Raw genomic sequence first — 12,183 nt, 5'->3', positions numbered from 1 at the left:
TCTCTCTCAGTTCCCTGAAACACCCCACCTCGTCCTCCCCTTTAAAACTCTTTGGTTTGGTCCAGAACTTTGGAGATGGTCTTTGGACATTAGTGCCGGCTTCCTGAATAAAAGCAACCTTTCCTCTCCACCCAACACTTGATTCTGGAGTATTGGCTTTTGAGCAGTGAGCAGCTGACCTTGGGCTTTTTTGCAGTGACATGTTCTTCCATATATTTCTTTTTGTAAGTAAGAACACTATTCATCAAATAATATTTTCAATTAATGTTTCGGATTAAGCAATATAATTTGTAAAACATCTTTGGTGAACAACACTCTTAACATCATGGACAGAAAAGGGGCTCTGGGGAAAGTAAGCTCACAAGGTGACCTGATTACAAATTACTATCTAGGGAAGTAGTGGTGAGTAGTCACGACCCAGGCATAAAACTTTAGTAAATGGCTTCTTTGCTTTAAACAAGCCCTGTCTTGTTTTTGTGCATCTAGATTAATACATCTTTGAAATAACCATCCTCAAAAGAGCACATAATCTCGTTAACCACCCTGTAATCCAATTTCTGCCTTGCTTTCTCCCACCTTCATGCTCTTCATGCTATCTTTGTTAGGTTCCCTCCTTAATTTCAAATGCATAAAAGAAAGCCAAAAACTGTCCTTCTGTGGAGCATTTGAGATCTCACTTCCAAGTAATTGTTGTCAGTTTTGGCTCAGATAAACTCATAAAAATTCTCTACAGGTTCGGATGTACTTATGTCAATACCTCCTTCTGCAGGGGTCAGAAGCACGTGGTGGGCTGTAAAGACAGCACCATCCTCAGTCTCAAGTTCTTACCCTTAGGTGAGTGGCCAGGAGTGGGTGGGAGCAGTCCTCCGTGGCCCCTGACTTTGATGTGACCCCCCTTTGAATGGCTGTAAATATGTATATCTGTCACCATTGGGGACAATCAGAGTTTGATGTCACTCCAACAATAGAGGGGAGGAAGAGGGATAACAATGGCGCAGACATATAGTTAGCATTTTCCCTTGGTTCTTCTTCATATGATGCACTGAAAAATCACAGGTCAATGAGATTTAATAGTTTAATTAAAAATATATTTTAGAAAGACAAGGTATGCTCCCAAGGAGGCACATGGTCCCAGTGCTGGCTACAAACAGGCAAAAAGGCCTCAAAAGGCCACCAAAAAGAGGTAGAACCCAGATGGGCAAAAAGGGGCAAAAAGGGGAGAGCCAAAAAGTGCAAAAAGGACCCAGAAGCGGGAATGTCTGCCTTATATTTGGGTGGTGATGGGTGGTTCTTTTAGGTAGTTAGTCAGGCTTGAGCGACAGGAGCCAAGGCCCAGCTCTGTAACCATAGAAACTTCCCTTGAAGACATTCCTTAAGTACCTCCCAGAAACACTTTCCCTTTAGGGTTATAAATTACCCCAAATCCTAGAGCACAAAGTCCATAAAAGCTGCTGGCTTAACCAGCTACAAATACATGCGCAGAAAGTACTGCCCATAACTTCAGCCTCATTATATCGTCATTATAATCTCATGACTATGCCTGGAAGTTCATGAATTTAATTATAACAGACTGAATTCTGGGTTAGCACATGCACAGTAGATAATTATATAACAGACAACTGTCAGTCAAGGTGATCTCACATATAGATCATCTTTAATCAAAATATAAACAGACTTTCCCATTTCTGCACTGTTATAGCCCTCCTGGCTGGAAACCTGTCCCTCACTTTGGGGCATACTATCTTATCTCTTCACCTCCTAAATCCCACAGGCTGCAGCCTTCCTTAGCATGGCCCATCTCCTTCTAAAATGTATTTTCAATAAATTTTACTTTTCTAAATCTTGCCGACCTGTAATTTTTTACTGTGTTGGTGGGAAAGAACAGAGGAACAACACACAACACCACTGAGCACTATCCACTGTCCACCTCCTCCTCCTCCCCGATGCCACTGGGGTGACACTGGATTTCACATCACTGATCTCTTATGCTTCATGGGAAAGTACCTGGATAAACAGAAGAGGAACATAGGCTATCTGGAACAACAGCTTCGATATCATAAGAAATTAGAAAAGCAGGCCCAGGAAGAAGATGTATTTAAAAAGCCTGCTGCCAGGTCAGATAAAGAGACTTAACACCTGAAGGCAACATAGCAAGTCTTCCCATTGTACCAGGTCTGGAAGTCGGCTACTTAAGAATCTTTATCTTCTCCATTTGACAGAAGACTGCTTTCCTTATCTACTATCTTAATCCTCATTGTTGTGCATACAAATAAATCTGTTTTTGCATTATAAAAAAAAAAAAGCAATGACAGTTCTAAAAACATTCCTAGTGTTGTGGCCTGTATTGAATAGACCAAACCAAGTATGCTCTCAAAGGCTGTTTATTAGCCGGCGGCTGTCCTGTACAAAGGAGCAGCCCTGAAAAGCCAAGATACAAGGTTTTTAAGCCCTAAATCCCATTCTTCATTCTATCTTAAACACTAAGGTCTATTTCTCTCCTATTCACAACCTGTCAACCCACTGGTCAGGTATGCAAGCGGGGAGTACAGAAGCAGAAAGCTTGTTGTTAGAATATGTTCCTATGGGTGATTGCCTATGTTCCCATGGGCAATAGCCAGTGTTCCCATGGGCGATGGCCAAACAGTAATTTTCAGCATATATACAATTGATTATTTTTCATGCCACGCAAGCAAGCAGGGTTACACAGGCTAAAATTGGCAGTTAGCGTATGAGCTCATTGTTACAAGTTTCATGATTAACAGAATGTAGTTAGGGGTTCCAGAAACTAGGCCTAAGGTATAGATCTCCTTTGTCCAGTTTCAGGTTTTAATTATCCTTTAACCCTTTCACATTTCAGCAGGCTATCACACTAGGTAATTGACAAGTGAGGTCATTTTGATTGATGCCTGGCTGCTATATAACTTTGCCTAGTGCACATGTGCTTACCCAGAATTCTACTACCATTGCGGTGTTCTTTGGGCGGTCTCTAGGCTGGGCACCTATTCCTTTGTTCCCCCTTGTCACTCATGTCTGACTAGCTACCTAACATGAGGTTAATGAGAATTTATCATATTGTTGAGGAGGAAAAATTTTCTCTACCCTTCAAAGTTCTTTTGGCTGGTCTAATAATCAAATTGACAGATTAGCAAGAGAAAAACAAATTAAAGTTTAATAACATGTATACCTTCTATATTTTTGGGAGAGACCCAGGGAAACTGTGCAACTTGCAAATGATGGAAGCCATCACCTTAATCACTACCTTTAGCTGAAGACAAAAGTAGATGTTCAGGGTGGAGAATTAGTTAAGAGAGGTGACCTGGAAAAGCAGAGTAAACAGGATTGTTATGCAGATTGAAATCAGTGCTTTTTTTTTGCGCTTTTTTTTTTTGATAGTACAGATTTAAATTAGTGCTTTTTTTTTTTTTTTTTTTTGATAGTGAAGGCAGGCCTGGTACAGTGAGGGAAACACCCTTACAAATGTAAATGTCCTTTTACAAAGGGGAACTTCCCTTGGTTTTCTGAACTTCTCCTACACCTATTGTTTCTTAAAATTAACCAGCCTAAAATAATCAGTATTGTCAAAAAGGCATATTTCGGAGTGATGAAAACTCTGTTACCTCCTCTACATAGAGGAGGAAACAGGACAATGAAGAGGAAGATGAGACCACCCAAAACAGGCCTGTAGGCCATGTGCAACAGAGCAGGGGAGATCGACAAGTAATAAAAGGAAAAGCCAGGTTTTGTCAGACAGCTAGGATGATGGTTAGGTAATGCAATAGTTTCTGGAGACTTTCATGAATGAGGATAGAGTAATTTTCATTGATGGGTGCTTGAAGTTTTCTCTTATTCTCTTTTCATATCAAGCAAAGTTAAAATTGTCCCTTCTGATAAGAAGCCTTTAGTTTGTAGACGATGATAATTTTCACCTCATGAAAATGTTACATAGAATTCTAACTCAGCTACTTAAATATTATAAGATCCTGCTCTCTGGTATTATCTGCTTTCAGATGCTTTTGCTATATTATTTTGTTTCAGAGACCATTTTCTTAATATTCAGGAGAAAATGGCTTCTAGGTTTCTGCCATTCATTTTCTGACCACGAGGTTATCCCAAACCGTTGAAACCGAAGGCACGGGTAGCACACGCAATTGGTTGCTTGCCCAAGTTCATTCTCGGGCTTCTTCCTGAGGGCAGAGCTCTGATTCGCCTTGTGGCCAGGTACTCTGGAGAGTGAGATCCTTTTCAGGCCTAAGGGGGTAAATTTTGATTAGTCTAAGCCAAATATGGTGATTAATTCTATTCGGTTATTGGTTTAGGCGTGCGTATGTCACGTACTTCTGGCCAAAGAGATATGAAGGAAAGTCATCAGGGCTGTGTCAGCTCTTAATTTATTGCCTCTCAGCCCTGAACGTATCTTTGGATATATAAGATAAATAAGGGAATTCCTTTTATTTCCCCTTTAAAGTGAGTATAATGTTAAGCTTTCTCAGTAGAGGGCGCTGGAGAGACATTTTGGGAGGAAGAGGCTTCCTGCAATTTGCAACCTGAGCTGTGAATTTGAGGACATGGTGTGGAACCTGACTCCTGATTAGATCCAGACTGCTGCAGGGAGTTTCTGGGGCATGGTGTCTTCGCTTATAAAAGCAATGAAAGAATGTATGCTGCATTTTCCTGTCTCTAAATATTAATATATGTAATCCCCTGAACATCGGCAGTCATTTTTGGCCAATGGGAAGAGACAAATGGAAAGAACCTGGATTTTTCATGATATTATCACGCTATTAAATTAACCAATCCTGGTATGGTCCTATCTGTAACCTTCTTATGTGGTGGGGTAAAAAAATACCTTCATATTTAAGCTACCTTTGGATGAGATTTCAATTACTTGCAGGGCATAGCTGTACACAAAGATGTATAATATTCCCTTGTTTCAAGTCATCATTATTCTAAAGTTTTTTTTTTTTTCTTTTCTTTCTTTTCTTTCTATTTTAGAGCAGTCACACTGTCCCTTGGCAATCCTAGGTGTTGACATTGACTGTGACTCTTTTGAGTCATTAGGTTATATTGCCACCTTGCATAATAAATTCACTGTTATAACCCATAAGATTCTTAGTTTCCTTTCACTGCTACACATATTCAAGTCACTCATCAAAATTGTATAAGCGGCTTTTTTTTTTTTAATTTTAGTTTTTCTTTCTGATTATGTTGAATTTCTATCAGCTTTTTATGGCAAAAGCAAACAAACAAACAAAAAAGCCATTGATGTGAAGGCCCTGTGTTATTTTTTCATTGAGGCTAAAATACCTTTTAAGTGTCAGTCCTTCCTCAGAAACCTAGAATTTTTTTTTTCCCCCCCCTGGAAATTAGACACTTCTGCAGATTTCCAGCTTCTCTACTTGCATGCAGCTGGTTATAATGCTTTGATGTAAATCTCTATTTAGAATTAATAATATACACATACAAGAAAAAGAAAGAAAGACAGCACTCTATAGTCTATGTTCTCACACTGCCTAGATCCTATAATAAGTGCTTATAAATTTCATTCTTGATTTAAAGGAAATCTTTCCAGAGTGGAGTGGGCTGCAGAAAAGATATTGGCCGCATGGCTTTAGCAAGTGTGCTCTGCTCATCACCCTGTCTTTGCATGGCCACTTTGCTCTTTATTTTCAGTGTGTGGTTACTGGAATTTCCTTTGCTTACTGTGACCTTTCTGAGACTTTCTCCAGAAACATGTCCAGCACCCTAGGTATCTTAAGCCCTGACCAGTTGGAGCCAGTGATTATAACTCTTTTGTGGAAGAGCAAAGATCTTAAAATAATTTACCCATCCCACTCCACCCAGTCCACCTCCTCAACCTCCCTCCCCTAGGTAAGGTAATGTATCTGACTATTGCTCTATTGTCTCTTAATTCCAAGATTATTGTCCATAAACTGGATCTTTTTTTTTTTTCCTTCTTTCTCACAAAGCAACTCACTCTGCACTCCTTTAAAGTGCTACTTCTATTCTGGCCTTTGGGAAACTCGGAATCCCTGAATCCCTTCTGAGACAGACGTGGTAGCTGAATAAATATACATACTCCCAGTTTGCACACATCTCCTAGTGAATGATGATGCATGTGTTTCCTCATGGAGCTACCTAAGCAGTCTAGCTACTACTAAAGTTCATCACTCTCTTTTTCACGGGGAAGGTTCATGTGAAAAATTACCTTTTGAAATTCATCTCAAAAAACTAGGATTCGGGACTTAGATAGGGCTTAAGGGGCAGAAGAAGAGTAGGAAAATAAAACAAGACTTTTGGTTATTGCTTACTTTCAATGCTCTTTTCCTGTAATGCTCAAGGATACTTGTTTTTCTAAGGAAATGAAAATAAGACCCTGGAAATCTAGAAGGAACCCTTCAACATGGAGTTGCGTTAGATAGCTAGCCAGACATGAGCAACATGGGAAATGAAGGAATAGGGCCCAGCCTAGAACCTGCCCAAAGAACACCCTATTGATAGTTACAGAATCCCTCCTGTATCCCCAGAGACAAAAGACAGGAGAGTCATAGTCTTGGCTGAGCTAATCCAGTTACAGACGCTTGCACAGGAGGTACTACTCTAATTTGCCTACAATTTAAGCTTCATCATAATACTATGTTATGCCTGAAAGTTCACGAATCTAATTATAACAGACTGTATTCTGGGTAAGCACATGAGTTATATAGCAGCCAATCACCTAGGAATGCCTTTGGAACCACCTATCACTGCCCAAATATAAGACAGACATTCCCGCTTCTGGGCCCTTTTTGCTCTTTTTGTGAACTTTTTGTGGCCCCTTTGTGTTGATTATTGTGGTTACTTTTAATAAATATTTTCTAAATCTCACTGACCTGTGATTCTTCATTATCATTTCAGAAAGAACCGAGGGAAAATGTTAACTACACTTCTGGGCCGCTGTTATCCCTCTCCCGCCTTCCGCCACTGGGGCGGCACTGAACTCCAATTGGCCCAACGATAACAGTTGCGACCCCAGAAACCAGAACCCCTCAACAAGCCACCCCCAGAAAATTGTATCCTCTACATTTCTGCTCTCAACCCTGCAGTGAAAAATTATCATAACTAATAACCTTCTGATCAGATAATGTCTTGATATTTGATTTTTAAAAATCAAAAAAAAAAAAAAGTCAGTGAACATTCTTCTTTGAAAGTCATAGAAGCATCCAAAGATGAAACATGAAACTTAACATGAAACTTGGAGAAGCTGTTCATTTTACAATGGGGACAAGGAGTCTGAAAATTTTAAATCAAGAATGTAGCTTCCTTTTGTGAGTTTGTCAAAAGGCCTACTGACATTCTTCCAGAATCCTTGCTTCTGTTATCTCTGCTGCTTTCTCCTGTGGAAGAAAATGAAGAACTTCTAAAGTAATAATGAAGATTGGTCTGTGGCCCCATTCTCTTCCAGCCAGTAGGTGCCCTACCTCTGCATGCCTGCCTCACTTCCATCCAGAACAGAATGAGATATTGAATTAAATGAGGACAGCTGCTGCTGCCCTGTATCCAGATACTTCACAGGCAATCTTGACTTCTCATGCCTCCACATGGCCAATTCTAAAGCTCTTCAAGAGAGAGACCTCTAATCTTAAAAGCATTAAGGTCAAGAGAGGGCAAGAGGCTTCCTCACATCCCACTTCGCTTTATAGGAGGGACAACAAAACTTTATCCTAATTGTGTCTCAGGTCCTTAATAAAGTGTTAATTAATGCTTGATTTATTAATTGTTGTTATATGTTAAAATTTTGCACAGCGTTTCCATACTATTTTTTATGTCTAGGAATTTAACCTAAAATGATGGATGTATATGAAAATTTAGCTACAGGATATTTTTTATAAAATTACAAAAATTAATAATATATACATATATACACTCATGTTTATATTTATATATCTATATATAGCATATATATGTATGGTAGTCCTTAACCATATTGCTTCTGAAAAATATTTAATAACCTAAGAAAATGTTTATTTTTAAGTGGTGGATCAAGTTCATCTACATCATTTGTGTCTACATGGGCCATATCTATGTTTACATCTATACCAGCTTCATCATTTATCAGCTTTATTGCCCTTATCATCTGTTTCTTCTTTCCCTACCATCTCCCTCACCATTCTTTCACCCCTCCCCCCTTATCTACTCACTAAAATCTTAAGAATGTTACTACCTTGCAGTTAAGATTATATCTGGTTTATATTTTTTTCTTTATTCTTGCCTGTATTCTGTAATTTTTTTCTATAATTGTATGCACTTTGGCTTACTCAATGACTCCTATACAACTTCCTGTAATGATTCATGATCAGAAGCCTCAGACATATTCTTAGCTATAAGGATTACAATAAAAAAGGCCATTTCTGCCTGAATTATTAGCGTTTTCATACAATTTGACTGGCTCTCAGTTTACACAGATTCTGAGAGCTGGAAAAACCTTAGAGGCTAACCAAACTAGTCCCTCATCTTAAGGGGAGTAAACTGAAACCCAGAGAGACTGACATTCAATCAAGGCAATGTAAGAAGTCATAGAGTTGGTGGTGAATACAAGAGTCTCACTGTACAATGACTTTTGTGACCACAACATGAACTAGTTTGAAATTCTATTATTTTACTTCAGTGACTGGTGAAAAACATACATACCTAAGACATACATGCTTAATATGACAGCAAGGTTGCCATTTCTTTTAAATCAGAATATTTAAAATGGAAGAAAAAGTCATAATTCCAATATGTTTGACAAATTTAGATATGCTGTGCTTAAATAGCTTCAAATTGTGAGTTTAATGTTATTTCATTTTGAAAGAGAAACTCATCAAAAAATGTCCATAATAAAAAAAGAATCTTCCTGAAGCTATTATGCTTACAAAGCTCAAGCTTTGTCTTATATATATTAAAATTTATTGTAAAAATAAATATGAGCTTAAAATAATTCTTATGTTTAATATAAGGGTGCCATGGTTTAAATACAGTAGCTTGAGCTACATTTTTTGTCTTTGAAAAGAGCCTTCTGTGTATCCCACCTACTTCCTTCCACCCTACATACACGAATTGACAATCAAGACTAGACCATGTTCTGTAAAATTGCACCAGAGAAATTTGCAACGACCTCCATTGAGCTATTTGTTCCTAGATTCCCTGTTATTTGATCTAGTTCAGTCTGGCATGTTGTTTGTATTTACACAGCGTAATAAGACATCTGGTGTCCACCAAAACCATCATGATCTGTAGCACTTCCCAACTGACTGCCATCCTATTTATATTAATTGAATGCAATGTATTCAGCATACACTGCTGATTACACTAATTTATTTCAGTTCTTAAAGACTTGAGATTTTTCTACGTGTCCTTACAACATCGTTCTACTCATTTGGCTCCAATTAGTTTTAGCTAATGAAAATACATTACAGCAAACCTCTGGTTAGCCAATGCTGTTTCTAATGACATAATTTGTGAGTTTTTAGTCCTTGAAAGTGAAGACATTAGAATTAAGTTGTAGTATCTTGTGTGGGGCTGAGAAATATCAATTGCAAGCATCTGGGCTCATTTCCTTAAAGAAGATTTGTAATTTCTACTTAATAAATGTTGGCATAATTGAAGAGCTACAAGCTCCATATGTTGGACTTTTTGAGAAATTTCTGATGATATCCTTGTTCACTTAAGTAAGAAAATTCTTCGGCATTAACACTATATCGTGATTTATTTGCACTTAATACTTTATAATTATACTAGATGGTTAAAACACTCATTTCAAAGAATTTCTTTAGGAATTCATTAAAAGATACAAATTTATCCCAAAATTATAAAAAGTTATTAGTTTAGTGAATACTTATATATTTTTAACTTAAATTTTCTTCTCAATGAACTGATTTTTCCTTTCTGGTGTTTTTTAAAGCTCTAGAGTCTAGGATCAGAATCTAATAGCTTATATTTTAAAGATAATAGTTCTTGAGATGAAATTTTTGAAAAATGATGATTACTTTAAAGAGGTTTTTTAGATGTAATCTAGATATTTGAAAAAAATTAAGAGTAGATCAATTAATAGATTCTTTAATAGATTATACTTCCTTACTCCTTATTAATAAGATTATAATCAAGAAGTTCGGCAATTCTTTCTTTTAGTATAGATATTTGCATATTGTACAACTGTCCTTCATGATATAAATCTAAATTTTGATCTGTTTTGAAATATAATCAATTACCATATACTAGTCTGAGGAAATTTTATTGTTAAATTATAACCCCAAGCAAAAAGTCTTTCTACTTATCATTCCTTTGAAAGTTTTAGTTTTTCGATGGTGTTCTCATTGCATTTTATGTTTTTTATCTTCTATCCCAAATGTAAAAAGACAAGGCTAATCATAGTCAAATACTGTAAAAGCTATGCTCCCATGGTTTTTATGTAAAGTTAATAAAATAAATAAGAGGCAGCTGTGCATTTCAGGAAATCACTCCATCGAGGGGTTCTGGGAATACTATAACCGCAAGTGTGAAGCTGGAGTCACCAGAAACCCTCAATGGAATTACAGCTCAATAAATCAAAATTTTCTCCTTTTTACCCTTACAGTATAACTCTGCATTCTATGTTGTTCCTAAGCTTTACAACATTCCTATTGCTATCTTTTTAATTATCATGGAAATTCTTGCTTTCTCCTTCAGCAGATATTTGTTTGTTTGTTTGTTTGGGTGAGTGGAGGGAACTTTTGGTGTACACTTGGTTGCCACGGGTCTCAAACATTTTGAGTCTAGGGATTTTGGCATGGGGCTTATTACTCACTTGCTACCACCAAATAAGAAAAAAAAGAAAGAGCGAACATGAAGAACTGCGAGGCATTTTGATAACATTTCATGGAGGTATATATTAAATACATCTATGCCAGATTGTAATATCATACATGTTAATCGAGCCGTGGACTGGCAGGTGGACCACCTAGAAGTCCCTGCAGACTACTGAGTTTAGTAGTTGACTGATAGGCTGTGAGTTGCTGTTTTTGACAATCACTGCAATACAGTTGTCATTCTTCTCTTTAACTTATGTAGTCCTTGGTGACAAACCTGGTGAATTATGTTTTCCTAGGAGTTCTTATTCTCATATGTCTTTCCCATCCCCATTTTCTTTTAAAGTAATAGAAAAATCTTAGTTTGTTTAATGGAGAAAACACTATATAGATTCTTCCAGCTAAACAGACCAACTGCCAAAAAAATATGCATTAATCTATGGCCTGGGTTTAAATCCTGATTTTCATCATTTGTTAACTCTATAACCATGGGCAAGTTACTTAGTCTCTATATGTCTAAATTTTTTCCTAAAATGGCAATACAATTAGTACACTTCTGCTAGAATTGTAGTGAGATTTGTCAGTATGCTTATGCTGTATAACAAACTACCCAGAACTTGGTGGATCCACACAATAAACATTTATTATGTCTATAAGTCCCTGAATTGGCTTAGAGTTTCTTCTGATCTAGAGAGGCTTGAATGAAGATGAATGGTTTTAGATGGTTTTATTTACATGTCAGTAGTTGGAAAGCTAGTTGGTCTAGGGAGTCCTTACTTCATGTCTGCCAGATGGGCAGATATTGTCTGTCAGATGGACAATGTGTTTCTCACCATCCAACAGGCTAGCCTGGGCTTTTTCACATGGTGCTCTCAGGGAAGCAAAAGAGAATGAGTCCATTTTCAAGCCTCTGCTTTTATCATGTTTGCTAATGACTCTTGACTAAAGCAAATCAGACGGTCAAGCCCAGATTTAAGAGGTGAAGAGAGAGACTTCTTGGTAGAAGGAGTGGAAATGCACATTGCAGAGGATCATACATATAAGGATGGGTGGAATTTCCAGCCTTTTTTGCAATTTGCCAATGAGGATAAGATGACATAGTAAAGCTGAGAGTAAAGCACTTAGAATCAGTGACTGGCATATAGTAAGAGTTCAAATAAATGTTTTCTCTTATCATCTTTATCATGTTCATAGTAAGCACCAGCCTCATGCTTAGCTCTTACCATTAGAGCAGGTTTTGTATAGTTTCTCTTTTATAAGTAAATGAGAAATTATATCAATTTAGATGCTACCTAAATCCCGATCTTCAGTTTCTAAGTCCATTACAATATCCTCCCAAGTGGATTATCTTTAAGAAGGCAAGTTACATGGCCATTACAAA

The sequence above is a fragment of the Pteropus medius genome, unplaced genomic scaffold (genome assembly GCF_902729225.1).
Source record: "Pteropus medius unplaced genomic scaffold, Ma_sr-lr_union100, whole genome shotgun sequence".
Classification (NCBI taxonomy): domain Eukaryota; kingdom Metazoa; phylum Chordata; class Mammalia; order Chiroptera; family Pteropodidae; genus Pteropus; species Pteropus medius.
This window is presented reverse-complemented; position numbering follows the sequence as displayed.